The sequence below is a fragment of the Aquarana catesbeiana genome, linkage group LG06 (assembly GCF_042186555.1).
Source record: "Aquarana catesbeiana isolate 2022-GZ linkage group LG06, ASM4218655v1, whole genome shotgun sequence".
NCBI classification, from domain to species: domain Eukaryota; kingdom Metazoa; phylum Chordata; class Amphibia; order Anura; family Ranidae; genus Aquarana; species Aquarana catesbeiana.
The window spans coordinates 398,595,115-398,619,407 of NC_133329.1; the positions used below are offsets into that span (position 1 = coordinate 398,595,115).

General features: G+C 45.3%; 1 protein-coding gene across 1 annotated transcript in view; it reads left to right on the forward strand.

The window, feature by feature from the left end:
• The first annotated feature begins 22,111 nt into the window (after positions 1 to 22,111).
• LOC141147230 (C-X-C chemokine receptor type 2-like) overlaps positions 22,112 to 24,293 on the forward strand; it is a 46,479-nt gene continuing 44,297 nt past the window's right edge. The window contains exon 1 of the mRNA XM_073634404.1: positions 22,112 to 22,457. The gene's annotated coding sequence lies outside the window, so the exon portion shown is untranslated. The remainder of the gene's footprint in view (positions 22,458 to 24,293) is intronic.

Below are 24,293 nucleotides of genomic sequence, written 5' to 3' on the forward strand. Positions count from 1 at the left end.
GGGACCAATGAAAAGGGCCCTGGCTGTCAGGGAGGCCCTTCTTGGTTTCTTGCACCGGGGCCCTGAAGGTTCTAGTTACTCCTCTGGAGTGTGCTGGTGGTCCTGGTACATCATTTGAAAGAGAAAGCTGGGTAGTGGAGATCTCATTGATTGATCAAAGGTTGCCCATGTGTTCTCACAATTGCCCATTTGTTGCCCACCTATCCGCATTGTCAGCTCATTCCTTGCCTTTGTGTAAAAAGAGTGGTTACTACAGGGGTGCTATCAACCCCCCCCCCCCCGCCGAATCTCTGGTTCACGAGATTGCAAAAGTTCCCAGGTAGGTAAATACGTGTAATAAATGTGAAACTGAACACAGAAGTTTGGACAAAGTGAAAAGTGACCCCAGCACCCTGAGGCAGCTCCAACCCTCACACCCTGAGCTCCCAGCCATGTAGATAAGACATAGTACTGCACCCTCTCTGCACACACTGGCTTTGTGCCTGTATTGTATTGGTCACATGCAGCCATATAGATAAGCCTATTTGGTAAGATTGCAGTGACCCCACCTTGGGCAGACACTGAAATAAAGCGACCAAAATACTTCAATATCCTGAGAATTCCAACTCATCTTCTAATCAGGTTGTGTAAAGTTTACATTCCCATGAGAGAATGACACGATGTTTGGTGAAGGTTAGGATGGTGCCTATAATTTTTTTAATGCCAACATTTGTGCAACCCGTGTAACCTGTTTTCACTGTAAATATGAAATCTGCTGTTTAACCACTTGCCTACTGGGCACTTTTACCCTCCCCCTTCCTGCCCAGGCCAATTTTCACACTTTGAATGACAATTGCGCGGTCATGTGACACTGTACCCATATTACATTTTTATCATTTTTTTCACACAAATAGAGCTTTCTTTTGGTGGTATTTAATCACCACTGGGTTTTTTATTTTTTGCTAAACAAAAAAAAGACCGGAAATTTTGAAAAAAAAACATTTTTCATAGTTTGTTACAAAATTTTGCAAACAGGTAATTTTTCTCCTTCATTGATGTGCGCTGATGAGGCTGCATGGTGGGCACTGATAGGTGGGCCCGATTGGTGACACTGATAATAAGGCATTGATTGGCAGCGGTGATTTGCACTGATAGGTGGCACTGGTGGGCATTGATTAGCAGCACCGGTGGGCAATGTTGGGACTGATGTCCCTTTAACAGAAGCCGGTTATTGGCTTTATTCTTTTCTACTCACACCGTCAGCATGAGGAAAGAAAAAAAAACAATAACTGGCTTCTGTTTACATTGTTTACATTGTGTGATGTGGCAAATGGGCACTGTGATTGGCCCTTTACCCCGATCTGTGATCAACCGAGTCCAAAGGCCTTTCAGCTATAGTGCAGGCGGGAACAGGTTAAAGTGTTACTAAACCCACAACAGTAAAATCAGTCTGTATATGCAGTAAAGCATGCCTGTTATACTCACTGTGGTACCTAAGGGGTTAATCCTCTGCATTGTGTAAAAAAAGGCTGTTGGATCCTGTCTTTTCTGATCTTCCTCTTCTTCCACAGTCCCCAATCTATCTGCTCATAGTACAGAGCCTTGGTGGCATTCTGTACATGCTCAGTGTGGTGTATATTGTTAGAGAGTTTTTTGGGTTTTTTTTTTTGGGGAGGGTGCATGTGATCAGCACAGGGCCAATCAGCACTGTCCAGACAGAGGGTCAGGGGTCATGCAGTGTCATAGTGCTCTGGATGGTGGTCTGAGGAGGCCTGTAATTGCTGCACAGTGCTGGGTGGTGGTATGAGGGATGGCATGCAATGCACAGTGCCCTTGATGGTGGTCTGTGGAGGCCTGTAATGCTACACAGTGCTCTGGACAGTGGTTTGAGGAGGCCTGTAATGCTACACAGTGCTCTGGATGGTGGTCTGAGGAGGCTTGTAATTGCTGCAGAGTGCTGGATGGTGGTCTGAGGGATGGCCTGTAATGCACAGTGCCCTGGATGGTGGTCTGAGGAGGCCTATAATGCTGTACAGTGCTCTTGATGGTGGTCTGAGGGATGGCCTGTAATGCTGCACAGTGCTCTGGATGGTGGTCTGAGGAGGCCTGTAATGCTGCACAGTGCTCTTGATGGTGGTCTGAGGGATGGCCTGTAATGCTGCACAGTGCTGGATGGTGGTCTGAGAAGGCCTGTACTGCTGCACAGTGCTCTGGATGGTGGTCTGAGGAGGCCTGTAATGCTGCACAGTGCTCTGGATGGTGGTCTGAGGAGGCCTATAATGCTGCACAGTGCTGGATGGTGGTCAGAGGGATGGCCTGTATTGCTGCACAGTGCTCTGGATGCCACTGCCAGTGATAAGAGGAGGCCTGTGTAATGCACACACAGTGCTATGGATGGAGGGGACAGGGAGGCCTCAGGCCTGCTGTAATTGTAATGTACTAAAGTACACACTCACATTCTGCTCTGCTCTCTGCTCTGGACATGGGCGCCTAGCTGGCGTTTGTCTGTCTCTTGACTTGGGAGTGGAGGTATTGGAATTTCTTTTCAAATTTGGCTGTAAGTGAACATAACGAATATGAATTTATCCGAATTTAGGAACTATCCGAAATAACGAATGCCCCATCTAAACAAATGGAACGGAATAAATTAATAATAAATAATAATAATAATAAAAAGTTTTATTATTTTTACTATTATTATTAATTTGTTACATTCCATTTATTTAGATACGACATTCGTTATTTCGTAATCCGTAACTTTGGATAAATTCATATTATGTTCGCTAACATCCAAATTTGAAAGGAAATTCCAATACCTATAATTTAATAGCTAGTAATAGTTAAGTTATTATTAGTTAGTTATTATTTAAAATTTTCGAATTTACGGGTTTTCGAACTTCTGATTTTTTTAGAATTTCCAATTTTTTTTGAATTTACAGATTTTTTTTAGAATTTCCGATTTTTTACAAATTTCGGGGGTTTTTTATTTCCAATTTTTTTCGAATTAACAAATTTACGAATTTTTTCAAATTTACGAATTTTCGGAAAAGTTCGTTAAACGGGTTTTCATTAATTCGGATATTTCCGAATCAACGAATTTGTCGAAATTTGTTAATAAACAAATTTGTAACGAAACCAATTGCACATGTCTAGTTCTGAGTTGTTCTCCTGTATCTCAGCAAGGAGATATTGTTAGGTTCATCTCATCCCATTCATGGAGAGCCAGGCTTCAGATTCTGGATATTTATTTATTGTGAAAGCTGACTGTACAGACAGAGAAAGGAAGTTTGGCTTAGTTCTAATTTGCATAACCAGGAACTTTCATTAAATTTGCATTATTTGGTACATTTGTATAAAATATATAAAACATACATGAACAGGAAGACTGCATAAAGTAATCCTAAAGCGGTATCAATCCCAAAACCAAAAATTAAATATATTGCAGCTTACTGATTATTAGATGTGGTGGCTGCCTTAGTTTTCTCTTTTTTTTTTGGCTCCCCCCCCCCCCCCCCGGTGATCTGGAAAGTAACACACCTCCTGTATTAGAGCGCCCCCGCTCTGGATGAAGCAGCACAGGGGGCACCTTTGGACAGCAACATTGTCAGTCTGGTGGGAGGGGAATGTTAGATGAACTAGCAGATTTAGATACACCAACAAATTGAATCCAAACTCCAGCTCATACTTTATAATCAGTTATAGGAAACTGTTTTTTTTTGGGGGGGGGGTTTACATGAATAAATAAAAGCTGATCATTGTAAGCACCCCTGCCAGTGGTAAATGATTAGTCTCAACACTCCTAAATGATACATCTGCAAGAGGTATTGTTCTGTTGAAAAACAACAGACTTACTGGCTGAGTCAGCAGGTGAAACTAAAAAAAAAGAAGGCCTAAAAAAAAGAAAACGAATGCAGCCATCACATCTAATGCCCCGCACACACGGTCGGATTTTCCGACGGAAAATGTGTGATAGGACCTTGTTGTCGGAAATTCCGACCGTGTGTGGGCTCCACCACACATTTTCCATCGGATTTTCCGACACACAAAGTTTGAGAGCAGGCTACAAAATTTTCCGACAACAAAATACGTTGTCGGAAATTCCGATCGTGTGTACACAAATTCGACGCACAAAGTGCCACGCATGCTCAGAATAAATAACGAGATTAAAGCTATTGGCCACTGCCCCGTTTATAGTCCCGACGTACGTGTTTTACGTCACCGCGTTTAGAACGATCGGATTTTCCGACAACTTTGTGTGACCGCGTGTATGCAAGACAAGTTTGAGCCAACATCCGTCGGAAAAAATCCTAGGATTTTGTTGTCGGAATGTCCGAACAAAGTCCGACCGTGTGTACGGGGCATAAGAATTGATAAGCTGCAAAATATAGTTTGACTCTGTATAAGTATGTAATCAGGTCGGGTTGCTAGAGGTCAGGCTGGATGACTCACAGAGATAGGTCTCTGGTACTTGGATCTGGAAGTTTGGAGAAACTTCTACAAGTTAGTGGGCGGAGACCAGGAGGACTGTTCTGCATACTTGAGGGAGCTTGGCCAATCCCCAGGCAGAATGCTCTAGTGGGGTGGCTACTGGCTAGATTGGCCCTTAAATATGAAGGTGAATGTGAACCCCAGAGGGTCTTAAAGTATATGTACACCAAAAGCTAGTAAAGTCATACAGACACACCAGGCGCCATCACTAAGGATGTCACCCCATTTTTAACAAATAACCTCTGACATTGGGTTTATGGTCACAAGACCACTCAATCCCCATTTCCCCTCTGCAGCTTGGAGGGCTGGGGGTGAGACTTCAGCAGACACTTGTTGATTTCCATCAATTTCATAGGTCAATCACAGAGGTGAGGGTTGAGCTATGGGATAGGAGGAGCCACTGCCAATCAAATGCATTTACCCGCCCCATCAGGCTTCCAGCTGCCACATCCAGAGTAGTCATCTCGTCTATTGGAGAGCCGTTCCTTACACATTGAATGGCGGCCAGAGTCATTCAACCTGGCAAATTTAGGACACACTGTGAGTGCAGGGCATAGTGGAAAAAATTAAAATAAACATAAAGTACAGCGGGGCAAGGGTGGGTGGGTGTGGTTCTGAAAGGGGGGCACTGAGGGGGGGGGGGGGGGCATGGGCTGAGCATGGAGTTGGGCTTTATGGCTGGCATTTTCTGCTTGAAACTTTGGATAGAGCTTTCTAAAAAGAGAGTTCTTGCTCTAACTCCTTCACTTGTGTATGTAAATCCCAGCTTAAGCTAAAGCACTTTGTAAACAATACAACAAAAAAAGTAAGTGAAAATGGGAAAATTAGCCTACAGCTCCAGCTACTTCTTGGATATATGAGTGCAAAATATTCAAATACAAGGTGGGAGGGGTAGTTATCAAAACTGGAGTAGAAAGAATTTGGAGCAATTGTGCATGGCAACTGAAGTAATTGGTACAATAAATATTATTCGAGGGTGGTTACGGATTCCCTCTATTTATTGCATATATATATTAACTTGTCTATTCCCATAGTTAGCTAGTCTATTAAAACTCTGATAAGCACAATGATATAAGGTTAGCTATGAAAACAAATACACTGCTTAGTAAAACAATGTCTTATTTATTTCCCAAGAAAAAAGGGAATATGTATAGAGAATTATACAGAGTATATGACAAAAGAACATCAAAGATACTTATCACAATGATTTCCTTGAGATATTGTTTCGTTGGCTGGGCTCAGGATGGCAAAAAAAGGGAGCCATGCAGCTCAGAGAGCCACCAGGCTTGAGCCTAGAGCGAAAAGGGTAGAGAGGAAGCTCTCTGACTCGTTCAGTCCTTTTAAACTTCAATTACACACCATCCAGACCCAACCCCATTGCCATTCCATCTAGACTTTTGACAAATCACAGTACTTATGGGGCAGTCCTCCTCAATATATTATATTACTGTCCGTCCAGCTATATTGGCCCCTAGGGGTAGCATTGTCCATGTCTATGTATCCTGGTCAATATTCAGTGCCATTGATCTTTTGATCTTCTGTAGCAGTCATCTTGTCTGCTATGGTCCCACGCAAGCTTGCTTGTGTAGCGTTATAACAGACAGTCCGGAGCCAAGCTTTGTTCAGCCTTGATGGAGGCCTGATTTCTTCTTTCAGATATGCTACAAAGCTTTGATGTGCAACTTGTTATATTCCAGACCTGGTATCAACCAGGAAGAACATCAAACCTATACCCTTTAAAGCCATGGAACTGCAAGTATCACCATGGCTGATCTTTGGGAATAGGAAACAGATATGTAACAGATCTATGACAGATCCAATTCAAACTCTGGATAATACCAAAACCAGGGGCGGATCCAGGGGGGGGGGGCAACAGGGCAATTGCCCCCTCCGAGAAATGTGGGTGAGTGAGAGAGCCGGCAGGCGGCAGTGCGGGTGAGAGAGCCGGTGGGTGGCTCCGTAAGTGAGAGAGCCGGCGGGCGGCTCCGTAAGTGAGAGAGCCGGCGGGCGGCTCTATAGGTGAGAGAGCTGGCGGGCGGCTCCGTAAGTGAGAGAGCCGGCGGGCGGCTCCACAGGAGAGAGACAGCGGGCTGGCCCGGCGGCTCGGTTGGTGAGATGTGCCGCTCTATGTGTTTGCGGGCTGCTGGCCAATCAGGGAGCCTGCGGGCAGGGGAGCAGAGAGATGACATCATCTCTCACCGCCCGGAGCCCGCCCTGCATCCCTGCAGTTCCCCCCTCACCATGCAGGCAGCGATAATATTTATTTGGTTTATTTGTTGCTAGCGCTGCTTCTTTCACATAAAGTCCGCAACGTGTGGCAAGTGACAATCTGCATCTGGTAGCAGGCAACGTGGCAAGTGACAATCTGCATCTGGTGACAGGCGACGTGGCAAGTGACAATCTGCATCTGGTGACAGGCAACGTGGCAAGTGACAATCTGCATCTGGTGACAGGCAACGTGGCAAGTGACAATCTGCATCTGGTGACAGGCGACGTGGCAAGTGACAATCTGCATCTAGTGACAGGTGACGTGGCAAATTACAATCCGCAACATGTGGCAGGCGACGTGGCAAGTGACAATCCGCAACATGTGGCAGGCGATGTGGCAAGTAGCAATCTGCATCTGGTGACAGGTGACGTGGCAAGTGACACACTCGGGGCTCCCACTGCGAGTGGATTCTGCATTATGGTGAGTTAAACTATTACATTTTTTATAACAATGTAATAATAGTAATAATGCGCTTCAATCATCCTGACACCATAACAACCATGGTGCCGTGATGATTGAAGCGCCAACACTAGCCATTTCCCCATAGATGTACCCCAAAAAATATATTTTCTGGCAGTGCCCCTCCCGAGACTAGACTCTGGATCCGCCCCTGACCAAAACACTGTTACCAATAAACGCAGTAACATTGACAGAGAATCTCCAGAAATATTACATTAGACCATGTTTCCTTCCAACAGCAACCAATCAGCTTCTATCTTCAGTTTGTTCAGTTAAGGTTTGAAAATGAAAGATAGAAGCGGATTGGTTGTAGATTCTGGTCATTTCTGTTTTACCAAATTAATCTCAACGCGTCATGTGCACTCCAGCTGTGGTGAAACTACAAATCCCATCATGCCTCTGCCTCTAGGAGTCATGCCTGTGATTGTCAAGGTTTTGCAATGTCTCATGGGACTCGTAGTTTCACCACAGCTGGAGGGCCGAGGTTGCCTACCCCTGATATAGACCGTCTTGGTTTGATACAATGTACTTCTTTGTTTCACATGACGCATTGAGATTAATTTGGTAAAACAGAGATGGCCAGAATCTGCAACCAATCCGCTTCTGTCTTTCATTTTCAAACCTTAACTGAACAAACTGAAGATAGAAGCTGATTGGTTGCTGTTGGAAGGAAACATGGTCTAATGTCATATTTCTGGAGTTTCTCTGTCAATGTTACTGCGTTTATTGGTAACAGTGTTGCCTACGCCTGGTCTAAACTAAAATGACCAATGGCAGAAGATCAAAACTCTAAATTGCCTTGATATGGTGTGTGCCATGGCATTCCATTCCACAAAAAAATCCCACCAAAAACACCCAACACTTTCAGTCGAAATGACTTGCGGTTTCTGATTTCCTGAAAATGGGGTTTGCCTGGTTTTCTGCTGATCCGAAGGCCTCGGTACTCTTAAGGCCAGTGACATGCAAGTATGCCAGATGAGTATTTCACTGGCTGCATGCTTGTCCCGGGTCAGGGACTCAAAAATGATGAAAGCAGGGCAGTATCAAGACAGCCAAGCAATGAGAAATTTTCGAAGAAGGTCAGCAGTAGCAACCTTCTATCAGCTTTCCTATTGGTTGAATATTTGGGGGTAGAAACAAGCCATAAGTAGAGAAGAATATTTATTATTGTCTGAACTTTGTCTCCCTCTAGTGGAAAATCTTTATAAAGGCAAGAAAAAATAACAAAATTACAATCACTGTCCCTGTATCTGCTTTAAGCTGAGCCCTTTGCATACAGTTTTGTAACATAAAGAGGAAATTGGAGATAACAACAGTAATTTGTCCTAATATTTCAGAGAAGTGACATTATTTGGTTGCAAATGATTAATCAGCAGCAATACACTGCACCGCATTATACTGCTGGTTAGCTTACTCACAATCTGCTTCCTTACTGTAACCTTAATATTTGCAGCCCTGGGGACACTTAGGGCCCTTCATACCTGAAACTGTTTTAGTAATGCATGCGCCAAAACCCCAATCATTGTGAATTGCAGCACAACATAGCCATTCATAAATGGGCCCCAGCACAGAAGAAATTACTATACACTTTTTTTAGTGATGCACACCACAATGCACATCACACTCTGTAGATGCCTTTGGGGGCCATTCAAAATCAATGTCAGTACAACCCACCATGGTATTGTAGGGATTCGCTGCCCTCTACTGTCAGCTGCTAGTATCACACTGTAATGTATAAGTATGTACAGTATCTCACAAAAATGAGTACCCCCCTCACATTTATGTAAATATTTTTATTATATCTTTTCATGTGACAACACTGAAGAAATGACACTTGTCTACAATGTAAAGTAGTGAGTGTACAGCTTGTATAACAGTGTAAATTTGCTGTCCCCTCAAAATATCTCAACACACAGCCATTAATGTCTAAACCGCTGGCAACCAAAGTGAGTACAACTCTAAGTGAAAATGTCCAAATTGGGCCCAAAGTGTCAATATTTTGTGTGGCCTCCATTATTTTCCAGTACTGCCTTAATCCTCTTGGGCATGGAGGTCACCAGAGCTTCACAGGTTGCCACTGGAGTCCTCTTCCACTCCTCCATGACGACATCACGGAGCTGGTGGATGTTGAAGACCTTGCGCTCCTCCACCTTCCATTTGAGGATGTCCCACAGATGATCAATAGGGTTTAGGTCTGGAGACATGCTTTGCCAGTCCTTCACCTTTACCCTCAGCTTCTTTGGCAAGGCAGTGGTCGTCTTGGAGGTGTGTTTGGGGTCGTTATCATGTTGGAATGCTGCCATGTGGCCCAGTCTCTGAAGGGAGGGGATCATGCTCTGCTTCAATATGTCACAGCACAAGTTGGCATTCATGGTTCCCTCAATGAACTGTAGCTCCCCAGTGCTGGCAGCACTCATGCAGCCCCAGACCATGACACTCCCACCACCATGCTTGACTGTAGACAAGACACACTTGTCTTTGTACTCCTCACCTGGTTGCCGCCACACACGCTTGTCACCATCTGAACCAAATAAGTTTATCTTGGTCTCATCAGACCACAGGACATGGTTCCAGTAATCTATGTCCTATGTCCTGCTTGTCTTCAGAAAACTGGGATGACAGCCATGCAGACCAATTTGATGCAGTGTGCGGCGTATGGTCTGAGCACTGACAGGCTGAACCCCCACCCCTTCAACCTCTGCAGCAATGCTGGCAGCACTCATACGTCTATATCCCAAAGACAACCTCTGGATATGATGCACGTGCACTCAACTTCTTTGGTCAACCACGGTGAGGCCTGTTCTGAGTGGAACCTGTCCTGTTAAACCGCTGTATGGTCTTGGCCACCTTGCTGCAGCTGAGTTTCAGGGTCTTGGCAATCTTCTTATAGCCTAGGCCATCTTTATGTAGAGCAACAATTCTTTTTTTCAGATCCTCAGAGAGTTCTTTGCCATGAGGTGCCATATTGAACTTCCCGTGACCAGTATGAGAGAGTGAGAGTGATAACACCAAATTTAACACACCCGAGACCTTGTAACACTAACGAGTCACATGACACCAGGGATGGGAAAATGGCGCCCAATTTGGACATTTTAACTTAGGGGTATACTCACTTTTGTTGCCAGCGGTTTAGACATTAATGGCTGTGTGTTGATTTTTTGGGGGGGACAGCAAATTTACACTGTTATACAAGCTGTACACTTACTACTTTACATTGTAGCAAAATGTAATTTCTTCAGTGTTGTCACGTGATATAAAATCTATACAAAAATGTGAGGGGTGTACTCACTTTTGTGAGATACTGTATGTCACATCCTGATTCTGGGGTTGTTAGGGAAAAGATCCTGGAAGGAGGAAGTGGAGAGAGAGGTCTCAGCCACATGTCCTGTCCATGTTCCTAATATCAGACCAGAAGAGACGATTATGCAAGTATTTCTATGTTCTAATAGTTTAACTGCATCTGCCCATAGCTTCATGAGTGTATTGCTGAATCCTTGTGACAAACAGAGTATCTCTGTCCTATTACTATGAAACATGCACAGTACCAGATAACTAGGACTGTGTTCCAGGCTGGTTGGGTAATAGCTAGAAGGTCTCCTTATGACCGCAGATCGGGTCTCAGACACAAGGACAGACGTTGTGTCATCTTCAGGGGGGCCCTGCAATGGGACTTTGATGTAACATTAATCTGGAGGTATCTCTGTACATAACTAAATACATACCTGGGTATATGCGCACAATTCCACCAGGACTCCTATAGGGCCCTTTGCTGTTAATGTCTGTTTGCACATCGGATGTATGTACTGTTATGAATCTCTTCTTATATAAAGCTTGCATTATTTCTATACTGGTGTGCATCTGTCACGTACCTTCGTAGCAGAGCCTGACGTGTAGGTGGAAAACTCTCGTACAGCCTGGCTCAAGGGCCACTAGTGTTGTGACAGTGGCCGCGAGAGCGCGGTGAGGTAAGAGTACCTGCAAGATCTTCCATTGGTTGCAGATGTGTGTGGCAGGTGCGTCACCTGAGCTGGACTGGGTGGATGAAGCAGCAGATGGCAACAGGTACCGCAGATGCAGGCACACAGCAGATGTAGGACCGGCGCCACCAGGCACTATGCAGAGCAGGACAGACGGATAACTGGATGCAGAGTCAGAAATGCCAGGTTAGCAACAGAGGATCAGGTATAAGCATAACCAGCAGGCAGAGAATGGTGAAGAATCAAGATACAGGCAGAGGTTGGCAACAGAATATCAGACAGATGGAAGAAATAACAAAGTCTTTAAAGCAGAGTTCGGCCTGAAAAAATAAAAAGTCAGCAGCTACAAATACTGCAGCTGCTGACTTTTAATATATGGACACTTACCTGTCCAGGGCGCCTGCAATGTTCTCACCAGAAGCCGACCCATCCCTCGGCTCCAGGTGGTGGCGCCAGCATCTTAAAGGGGTTGTAAAGGTAAAAATGTTTTCACCTTAATGCATTCTATGCATTAAGGTGAAAAAACTTTTGACAGTACCGCCGCCCCCAGGCCCCCCGTTTTACTTACCTGACGCCTCGAATCTTCGCTCCTCGTCCTCGTCAGCTTCATTGCAGCTCAGCCTGGTCGCTGATTGGCTGCAGTGGATGGATTGAAAGCAGCGCAGCCATTGGCTCGCGCTGCTGTCAATCACATCCGATGACGCGGCGCGCCGGGGGGCGGGGCCGAGTGATACAGCGAGCGGCTATAGCCGCCGGCTGTATCACGGGAGCGCGCCCGCAAGCACTCACCACCGTGCGAGGGAGCTCGCATGAAGGTGGTAAATGCTTGCGGGGAGGAGCTGAAACAGCCGCCGAGGGACCCCAGAAGACGAGGTTCGGGGCCACTCTGTGCAGAACGAGCTGCACAGTGAAGGTAAGTATAACATGTTTGTTATTTTAAAAAAAAAAAAAAAATAACTTTACAACCCCTTTAAGCAAGGGAATCAGGAAGTGAAGCCTTGAAGCTTCATAGCCTGGTTCCATACTGCCCATACGCGAGTTGCGCTGCGCGTTCTGAGTGGTCCCTGCTGTCTTTTGGGACCTGTGTGTCTCCCAGAAGACAACGGGGGGTGGGGGGATGGAGGAGGAGCCGGACATGGCATAGATCGCCACGGATACTGCGGCGATCTTTCACCGGAAGTGGGAGCAAATACCTGTATTAGACAGGTATCTTCTCCCCACTGAAAAGTGCCCAATGTGACACCGGAGGGGGGGAGGAATCCGGACAGCAGAAGTTCCATTACTGGGTCGCTTTAAGGCAAGCCGAGGTCAGGCTACATGGAGAGCAAGCAAGTGTCGTCCGTCGAAAAGTGCCCGCGCATGTGCAGTACGGAAGGGCACTCAAGCTGATTTCCTGTTCAGCTGGCGTAACGCCCCCATGGTGCACGCGCACATCGTAGGAGCTATTTTTCGATGGGAGATACCATTTTTACGGGGACAATTGAAAGCTATACAAACAGCGGAGGGACACTGTAGTTGTCAGATTGTGCCTCGCTATTGCAGGGCGGGTTGTGGCTGTGTTGAAGGGCGGGGGGTTTTTTTCTGTGTTGCAACCCGCCCTTACACACCATGCAAAACCCGCCATTCAACACACACAAAACCGGACCTTCAGCACACTGTAAACCGCGCCGCAATAGTGAGGCACAACTACGGTCTCCCTCCGCTGTTTGTGTAGCTTTCAATTGTGCCTGTGAAATGGTATCTCCCGTCTAAAGATACCTCCTACGATGTGCGCATGGGCCATGGTGACGGCACGCCAGCTGATCAGGACATCAGCTGGAGTGCCCTTCCATATTGCGCATGCACGGCCACTTTTTGATGGCGGGCACTATTCGATAGCACCCTGGGTCAAACACAGGAATCAAGCAGAGATCACAGGAACAGGTTTACGGGGGTAAAGCTGCAGAACAGACAGCAATGCACTAGTACAGCTGCTGGCCTTATATAGGCTATTTGGCACCAGCATTAATGGCTAACAGGCGTGCGTATTTGCGCTGCGTTCGCCTGTGCATGCTAATATTTGTGCGCATAGGCGCTAGACTAAGCCCGGCAAGACTGGCACCTGCAGGAGCAGATCTGCGCATGCATATCTGCCTCTACCTAGGACCTTCACCTGCACTATGGTCAGCAAGTCCCTGACAGCATCTGTATACAGTGCATTGCAAAAGTATCCCCCCCCACCTTGGCTTTTTGCCTATTTTGTTACATTACAGCCTTTAGTTTTTTTAATCTAAATTATATGTGATGGATCAGAACACAATAGTCTAAGTTGGTGAAGTAAAATTAGAAATATATATACATAAAACTATTTTTCAGAAATAAAAAACTGATAATTGGCATGTGTGTATGTATTCACCCCCTTTATTATGAAGCCCATAAAAAGCTCTGGTGCAACCAACTACCTTCAGAAGTCACATAATTAGTGAAATGATGTCCACCTGTGTGCAATCTAAGTGTCACATGATCTGTCATTACATATACACACCTATTTGAAAGGCCCCAGAGGCTGCAACACCTAAGCAAGAGGCACCACTAACCAAACACTGCCATGAAGACCAAGGAACTCTCCAAACAAGTAAGGGACAATGTTGTTGAGAAGTACAAGTCAGGGTTAGGTTATAAAAAAATATCCAAATCTTTGATGATCCCTAGGAGCACCATCAAATCTATCATAACCAAATGGAAAGAACATGGCACAACAGCAAACCTGCCAAGAGATGGCCGCACACCAAAACTCACGGACCGGGCAAGGAGGGCATTAATCAGAGAGGCAGCACAGAGACCTAAGGTAACCCTGGAGGAGCTGCAGAGTTCCACATCAGAGACTGGTGTATCTGTACATAGAACCACAATAAGCCGTACGCTCCATAGAGTTGGGCTTTATGGCAGAGTGGCCAGAAGAAAGACATTACTTTCAGGTTTTGAGTTTGCGAAAAGGCATGTGGGAGACTCCCAAAATGTATGGAGGAAGGTGCTCTCGTCTGATGTGTGAGTTGAGGGAAAGATGGATGGTGCTAAATACAGGGATATTCTTGACCAAAACCTGTACCACTCTGTGTGTGATTTGAGGCTAGGAGGGAGGTTCACCTTCCAGCGGGACAATGACCCCAAACACACTGCTAAAGCAACACTTGAGTGGTTTAAGGGGAAACATGTAAATGTGTTGGAATGGCCTAGTCAAAGCCCAGACCTCAATCCAATAGAAAATCTGTGGTCAGACTTAAAGATTGCTGTTCGCAAGCGCAAACCATCCAACTTGAAGGAGCTAGAGCAGTTTTGCAAGGAGGAATGGGCAAAAATCCCAGTGGTAAGATGTGGCAAGCTCATAGAGACTTATCCAAAGCGACTTGGAGCTGTGATAGCCGCAAAAGGTGGCTCTACAAAGTATTGACTTTAGGGGGGTGAATAGTTATGCACATCGACTTTTTCTGTTATTTTGTCCTATTTGTTGTTTGCTTCACAATAAAAAAAAATCTTCAAAGTTGTGGGCATGTTCTGTAAATTAAATGATGCAAATCCTCAAACAATCCATGTTAATTCCAGGTTGTGAGGCAACAAAACACGAAAAATGCTGAGGGGGTGAATACTTTTGCAAGGAACTTTATATATATATATATATATATATATATATATATATATATATATATATAGATATAGATATATATATAGATATATCTATAGTTATATATATATATCTATAGATATAGATATATATCTATATATAGATCTAGATATAGATCTATATAATGGATTGGAGTGCCCCTTTAAATTACTGTTATACCTGCAGTGTTTTCAAATATGCAAAACAAATAAAAACCTCATAGAGGATAAGAGGAAGAAGTCATACTTTATGGTTTTGAGCAATTAAAAAAACATCTGATGGTTACAGAAGACACGGCTGGTCTTGGTGCCGGCCCGGCGGGGATTATGTGTTGCACTTATGTTATCAGGCTGAGCACCTGCTAGTGAGGGACAAACCCTCAGTCTGGTTTGGTAATTCAGGTGTCTGTAATCATTGCAACACAAAAGGAAACTGACTCAAGTACTACAAGTATGTAAATAGGGTTGCCACCTCATCCCTTTAAAACCGAACACATATTGATTGCACAGGTTGTGTGGTCGATTAAGTTGGTAATTAAACTCACTTGGTGTCTTATCTGAATTAAATTAGCCTCAGAACCCGTGTAATGAATATGTGTTAAGGTTTAAAGAGATGAGGTGGCAACTCTAGCTGTAAATGGAATAGCAATACGGATCCCGTGTCACATCATACTGTATATTGGAAGCAAAAAATGATTCTTTATAGGAAGCAATAGAATGATATTACCAAATACAACAAAACCTTTATGGGATGATACATTCACTTTCATAACCAGCAGCTCGGCGTCTGTAATCTTCAGAGCAGGACTAATAGTGCTTTGAGGGATGCCCTACCCTGATCCCCAATCATACTAATCCTCCCATGAACTGTAATGCCCTCCCCGAGATTTTCACACTAACCTTCCTTGTTACAATAACCCTACTACTAACCTTCCCTGTACACCTAACACTAACCTTCCCTGCATCCCCAACACTAACCCTCCCTGTACCCCTAACACTAACCCTCCCAGTAACCCTAACACTAACCTTCCCTGCATACCTAACACTAACCCTCCCTGTAAACCTAACACACACACGCTCCCTGTAACCCTAACACTAACCCTCCCAGTAACCCTAACACTAACCTTCCCTGCATACCTAACACTAACCCTCCCTGTAACCCTAACACTAACCCTCCCTGTAACCCTAACACTAACCCTCTCTGTAACCTTAACACTAACCCTCCCTGTACACCTAACACTACCCTTCCCTGCATCCCCAACACTAACCCTCCCTTTAACCCTAACACTAACCCTCCCTGTAACCCTAACACTAACCCTCCCTGTAACCCTAACATTAACCCTCCCTGTACACATAACACTAACCCTCTCTGTAACCATAACACTAACCCTTCCTGTAACCTTAACACCAACCCTCCCTGTAACCCTAACACTAACCTTCCCTGTATCCCCAACACTAACCCTCCCTGTAACCTTAACACTAACCCTCTCTGTAACCCTAACACTAACCTTCCCTGCATCCCTAACACTAACCCTCCCTGTAACCTTAACACTAACCCTCCCTGTAAACCTAACACTAACCCTCCCTGTAACCCGAACACTAACCCTCCCTGTAACCCCAACACTAACCCTCTCTGTAACCATAACACTAACCCTCCCTGTAACCCCAACACTAACCCTCCTTGTAACCCTAACACTAACTCTCCCTGTAACCCTAACACTAACCCTCCTTGTAACCGTAACACTAACCCTCCCTGTACCCCTAACACTAACCTTCTCTGTAAACCTTACACTAACACTCCCTGAATCCCTAACACTAACTCTTCCTGTAACCCCCAAAAACTAATCTTCACTTTAACCATCTCTGTAAGCCTAACACTAACCCCCTCATAAGCCTAACACTAACCCTCCATGTAACCCCAACTCTACTGCAGTGTTAGGAAAATCTCAATCCCTAACCCTAACACTAACCCTCCCTGTAACCCTAACACTAACCCTCCCTGTAACCATAACACTAACCCTCCCTGTAACCCTAACACTAACCTTTCCTGCATCCCTAACACTAACCCTCCCTGTAACCATAACACTAACCCTCCCTGTAATCCTAACACTAACCCTCCCTGTAACCATAACACTAACCCTCCCTGTAACCCTGACTCTCCCTGTAACCCTAACACCAACCATCCCTGTAAACCTTAACACTAAACCTCCCTGTAACCCTAACACTAACCCTCCCTGTAACCCTAACACTAACCTTCCCTGCATCCCTAATGCTAACCCTCCCTGTAACCTTAACACTAACCCTCCCTGTAACCATAACACTAACCCTCTCTGTAACCCTAACACTAACCCTCCCTGTAAACCTAACACTAACCCTCTCTGTAACCCTAACACTAACCCTCCCTGTAACCATAACACTAACCTTCCCTGTAACCCTAACACTAACCCTCCCTGTAACCCTAACACTAACCTTCCCTGCATCCCTAATACTAACCCTCCCTGTAACCCTAACACTAATCCTCCCTGTAACCTTAACACTAAACTTCCCTGCATCCCTAACACTAACCCTACCTGTAACCTTAACACTAACCCTCCGTGTACCCCTAACACTAACCTTCCCTGCATCCCTAACACTAACCCTCCCTGCAACCATAACACTAACCCTCCTTGTAACCCTAACACTAACCCTCACTGTAATCCTAACACTAACCCTCCCTGTAACCCTAACACTAACCCTCTCTGTAACCCTAACACTAACCCTCCCTGTAACCATAACACTAACCCTCCCTGTAACCCTAACACTAACCCTCCCTGTAACCCTAACACCAACCCTCCCTGTAAACCTTAACACTAACCTTCCCTGTAACCCTAACACTAACCCTCCCTGTAACCTTAACACTAACCTTCCCTGCATCCCTAATACTAACCCTCCCTGTAACCCTAACACTAACCCTCCCTGTAACCCTAACACTAACCTTCCCTGCATCCCTAACACTAACCCTCCCTGTACCCCTAACCCTAACACTAACCTTCTCTGTAAACCTAACACACACGCTCCCTATAACCCTAACACTAACCCTTCCTGTAAACCTTACACTAACACTCCCTGAATCCCTAACACTAACTCTTCCTGTAACCCCCAAAAACGAATCTTTACTTTAACCATCTCTGTAAGCCTAACACTAACCCTCTCATAAGCCTAACACTAACCCTCCATGTGACCCCAACTCCACTGCAGTGTTAGGAAAATCTATTACATTGTGTGCTGCTGATTCATTGTTACTGTTATGGAACTCCCTGTATAATTAGAAATGTTTTAGTCCAATTTTTTATAAAATTCCAAAAGCCCCACCAGTCATTCTAAACAGGAAATAAAGTTGTCAGTGTCAACGTGTTTTTGTTGTATATTTAGGACCTAATTTCAGAATAAAGTTCATCAGAACATGATGGAGGGGTCAGGAAAATTCTGGATAATTTGGCCTTGTAATAGTACATACGGTATAGCACAGCGGTCTTACCCCTGGGTCAGTTATGGCCAGCTGTTTACCATAGATCAGATCCTGCAATCAGGAGGACCTGCATGTAGGGCTGAAAGTAGGGAGCCGCTGTATGCAGAGCAGTGTGCCAGGCGCTCAGTGGCACATGACGTTGAGACTGCAAAGATAAATGACCACTGAACACCAAGGATAGGGCACCAGTTTCCACTGATTCCTGGCACTGGGGCACCATTGTTCCCACTGACACTGTTGCATTATTTTCCCACTGACACTGGGGCACCATTCTTCCTACTGACACTGGGGCCCCATCCTTCCAACTGACACTGGGGCCCCATCCTTCCAACTGACACTGGGGCCCCATCCTTCCAACTGACACTGGGGCCCCATCCTTCCAACTGACACTGGGGCACCATCCTTCCAACTGACACTGGGGCACCATCCTTCCAACTGACACTGGGGCCCCATCCTTCCAACTGACACTGGGGCACCATTCTTCCTACTGACACTGGGGCCCCATCCTTCCAACTGACACTGGGGCCCCATCCTTCCAACTGACACTGGGGCCCCATCCTTCCAACTGACACTGGGGCACCATCCTTCCAACTGACACTGGGGCCCCATCCTTCCAACTGACACTGGGGCCCCATCCTTCCAACTGACACTGGGGCCCCATCCTTCCAACTGACACTGGGGCCCCATCCTTCCAACTGACACTGGGGCACCATCCTTCCAACTGACACTGGGGCACCATTCTTCCTACTGACACTGGGGCACAATTCTTCCAACTGAAACTGGGGCACCATCCTTTCCACTGACACTGGGGCACCATCCTTCCCACAGACACTGGGGCACCATCCTTCCAACTGACACTGGGGCACCATTCTTCCAACTGACACTGGGGCACAATTCTTCCAACTGACACTGGGGCACCATCCTTTCCACTGACACTGGGGCACCATCCTTCCAACTGACACTGGGGCACCATTCTTCCAACTGACACTGGGGCACCATCCTTTCCACTGACACTGGGGCACCATCCTTCCAACTGACACTGGGGCACCATCCTTCCAACTGACACTGGGGCACTATTCTTCCTACTGACACTGGGGCACCATCCTTTCCACTGACACTGGGGCACCATTCTTCCTACTGACACTGGGGCCCCATCCTTCCAACTGACACTGGGCACCATTCTTCCTACTGACACTGGGGCCCCATCCTTCCAACTGACACTGGGGCCCCATCCTTCCAACTGACACTGGTGCCCCATCCTTCCAACTGACACTGGGGCACCATTCTTCCAACTGATACTGGGGCACAATTCTTCCAACTGACACTGGGGCACCATCCTTTCCACTGACACTGGGGCACCATTCTTCCCACTGACACCGGGGCACCATTCTTCCAACTGACACTGGGGCACCATTCTTCCAACTGACACTGGGGCACCATCCTTCCAACTGACACTGGGGCACCATTCTTCCTACTGACACTGGGGTACCATTCTGATCACTGACACTGGGGCACCATCCTTTCCACTGACACTGGGGCACCATTCTTCCCACTGACACCGGGGCACCATTCTTCCAACTGACACTGGGGCACCATTCTTCCAACTGACACTGGGGCACCATCCTTCCAACTGACACTGGGGCACCATTCTTCCTACTGACACTGGGGTACCATTCTGATCACTGACACTGGGGCACAATTTTCCCCACTTACATGGGGGCACCTTGCTTCCAATTGACACAGGGCTTTATTCTACTCACTGACACTCCTGGCACCATTCTGACCACTGCCACAGGGGCGTTTTTTTACTTCCACTGGTATAGGGGTATTTCTACTTCCTTAGATGGTGTGATGGACAGAGGACTGGCCATTTTTTAAAATGCTTGTGAACCCTTGGTATGGCACAAAAAATTACATCTAGAGCTTAATGGACTTCCTTGGAACAAATTAATGTTTCTATTATAACCCAGGTAAATTATATATAATTTTTTTAAAGGTTGCCCCTAAATGCACAATTTAAAGAAAAACGACTGCAAAAGTGACACCATGACCAATTCAAGTTTAAAGGATAAGTCCACCTTTTAAAAAAGCAGGTAAAGGTAAAAAAAGTGTGCATTCATTTTTTTCGAAGGAGCCTGCAGAGCATTGTATTGCGATCAGCGGATCGTGGGTGCAATGTCAGGCTCCTGCAGACTCTCATGGCGGCGGTTTGCCTGAACTTCCCTTATGGGCAGGAGAAAGGAGTGCTGTTCACCTATTGTGATTTTACTGCATATATCAGGGGTGTGCAATTTATTTTCCCAAGCCACCAAATGAGAAACTGGGACTGTTGTGGAGGGACAAACTAATTCTTCTCTATATTATATTTGTACCTGTGAAGGTCTGCGAGTACGTAAACCTCAGTGAGGAAGCTGACACTGGAGGCATTGAGGGCCAGATAGGGTCAAAGGTCCGAATGTGGCTCTGGGGCCACAATTTGCCCAACTCTGGGTTATACACTGATAGATACAGATGTGCTTTTTTAAAAAAATTTCCCATAGTTGGTAATGGCTGGCATGGAGTCCTGAGACTTCTTACCACCAGACTTCTTTAGAGGCATAATAGCAGTATATTGTCAAAAGCATTGGGACACCTGCCTTTGTATACACAAATTAACTTTAATGGCATCCCAGTCTTATGCCCTGTACACACGGTCGGATTTTCCGAGGAAAAATGTGTGATAGGACCTTTTTGTCGGAAATTCCGACCGTGTGTGGGCTCCATCATACATTTTCCATCGGAATTTCCGACACACAAAGTTTGAGAGCAGGATATAAAATTTTCCGACAACAAAATTCGTTGTCGTGTGTATACAAATCCGACACACAAAGTGCCACGCATGCTCAGAATAAATTAAGAGACGAAAGCTATTGGCTACTGCCCCGTTTATAGTCCCGACGTACATGTATTACGTCACCGCGTTCAGAACGATCGGATTTTCCGACAACTTTGTGTAACCGTGTGTATGCAAGACAAAGTTTGAACCAACATCCGTCGGAAAAAATTCATGGATTTTGTTGTCGGAATGTCTGATCAATGTCCGACCGTGTGTACGGGGCATTAGTCCGTAGGGTTCAATATTGAGTTGGCCCACACTTTGCAGCTATAACAGCTTTAACTCTTCTGGGAAGGTTTAGGAGTGTGCCTATGAGAATGTTTGACCATTCTTCCAGAAGAGCATTTGTGAGGTCAGGCGCTGATGTTGGACAATAAGGCCTGGCTCGCAGTCTCCGCTCTAATTCATCCCAAAGGTGTTCAAACGGGTTGAGGTCAGGACTCTGTGCAGGCCAGTCAAGTTCCTCCACCCCAAACTCGCTCATCCATGTCTTTATGGACCTTTCTCATTTGGTGGAGGGGGGATTATGGTGTGGGGGGTTGTTTTTCAGGGGTTGGGCTTGGCCACTTAGTTCCAGAGAAGAGAACTCTTAAGGTGTCAGCATACCAAGACATTTTGGATAATTTCATGGTCCCAACTTGTGGGAGCAGTTTGGGGATGGCCCCTTTCTGTTCCAACATCAATGCCTGACCTCACAAATGCTCTTCTGGAAGAATGGTCAAACATTCCCATAGACACCCTCCTAAACCTTGTGGACAGCCTTCCCAGAAGAGTTGAAGGCTGACCCAATCTGATGAGTGTCAATGATGGTGGTAAGGAACCTCAGCACAGTTTTACTGCTGGTGGCATTGGTGTTGGTAGCTGAAGAACTGATTCTTTTTTTTTTTTTTTTTTTTTAATGTGATGAAATTCTTAGGATGCTGGTTGAGTTAAGGGTTTTGCAGAGGATTTTGGGCTCTTGCCACCGAGAGCTAAAAAACCCCTGGCAGTCACCACATTTACAACGTAAGGACATTACCCACAGATAAGGAGATAATTAACAAGAAGTGGTTACACCTCTGTGTGGGAAGAGATTATATTTGCCCCCCCGCAGACCTAGCCTGAACCCTGTAAGAAGAAAAGTGACTAGTTTCTCAAGCTCGTTATTTTCTTCTGCACTCCCCTAAAGAGAAGACGAGGTTGTTAAATTCAAGTTCCTCTTCCTAAGTTTGTTTTTCCAGTAGCGAGAGGAACATCGGCAGCAGCTGGACATCCTCACACCAGGTAAGGGACAATTTTCCTAATACTTTACGCTAAAAATATATTATTAGCCATTTCATTTTGTTACTATTTATGTATATGGCACGGGCACAACAAGCTCTGAGCCAACCCTATCCTTCCATGGTGTAGAAGAGCTTACAGTTGAAATGAGCCTGTGGCATTCCAGGTTGAATGGAAGTCAAATGACCTGCTGGTCTGAGTTCAGACCGCAGGAGGAGAACGTACAAATTTGTTGCGGCTGGCGTCCTTGGGAACGGAACCCGGGACCTTGGCGCTGTTAGGAATGTCGGCTAAAGCCTTCGTACACACGATCGGATTTTCCGACGGGAAATGTTCGACGACGGGCTGTTGGCGGTAAATCCGACCGTGTGTACGCTCCATCGGACAATTGTTGTGGGATTTTCCGCCGACAAATGTTGGCTGGCAGGTTTTAAAATTTTCCGTGGACAAATGTCTGTTGTCGGATTTTCCGAGCGTGTGTACACAAGTCCGTCGGACAAAAGTCCAAAATACAAACACGCATGCTCGGAAGCAGAAGAGGCCGGTCTTGTAAACTGGCGTTCGTAATGGAGAATTAACATTCGTGACGCGGCGAATTATGAAATCTGGAAATGCAGCGCACAATTCTCTTCTTCTTTAATGGGATAATAATGAAGCTGCTTTGCTGGTGATACTGATGGAGTTATTGCAAACAAATTTTCAAAGGCTTTTTTTTTCTAGTGATATCAAGAATAATATTATTATGCTTTTTTATTTTTATTTTTTTGGGCAAGTTACCACAACACCATTATCCCGTAGTTTTTAAGATCAAAAATACAACTATGTTGGTGTCCCTTGTTAATTTTACATTGTATTTTATAAAATATAACTGCCGACTCCCAAACTGTCATTTGAAGTAAAACACACAGCCAAGTATTATTCTACACAATTTTTTTATTGTGCATTAAAAAAATTTTAAAAATAAAATTAGAAATGATATCTGCCAATAGAACTTAACCAAAAAGTGCATCCAAAAATATAGAAAATATACCAAATCAAATCATTATTATTCAACCAAAAAAATAATGTCAAAGCAATAACTCCAAGGCCAATAATAAATAACACGTTATCTCCTCCGATTCCGCAACATGTCTGGTTGACGAACGGCCGTTCAGAAACAAAATGAAAAGCGCGAAATGAAAAGCGCGAAATGAAAAGTGCGAAATGAAAAGCGCAAATCAACACTCACCAAACTTCTACTAACATGAAGTTAGCATAAGGAGCCCAAAGGGTGGCGCTAAAGAGCTGAAAAACAATGTAGTATGTCACTACGTTCGTGATTGTTGGCCAACACTTGTGTGGCCGTGTGTATGCAAGACAAGTTTGGGCCAACGCCCTTCGGACAAAATCCCATGGTTTTGTTGGCGAACAATCCGATCGTGTGTACGAGGCTTTAGCCACTATCCTACAGTTTATCACAAGGCCATAGGTCGTGCGCACAGGGTGTACCAGATGTGCCTGGGCACTCCCTAATCACCCCGTGTTTAGACCCCCCCCCCCTGTTTAGACCCCTGATATTTCACCAAAGCGGCCCTAATGGGGCTCCTAAAAATATTGTTTAAAAAAAAAAAAAATACAAATAATCAAACTGTAAAAAATAATAAAAAAATAAAAACTGCTGACACCGTTCACTGCCCTGCTGTCACCATCAGTATATATAGACATGCACACACATGCATATGTGTTTGAGCTTTGGGGTGCACACCAGCATATCAGCCAATACTACATGTACCCCAGAGAGTATATCTGGTTCAGCAGGAACTTCTTCCTGATAAAGTTAAATTGTATCAAAAATTCTTA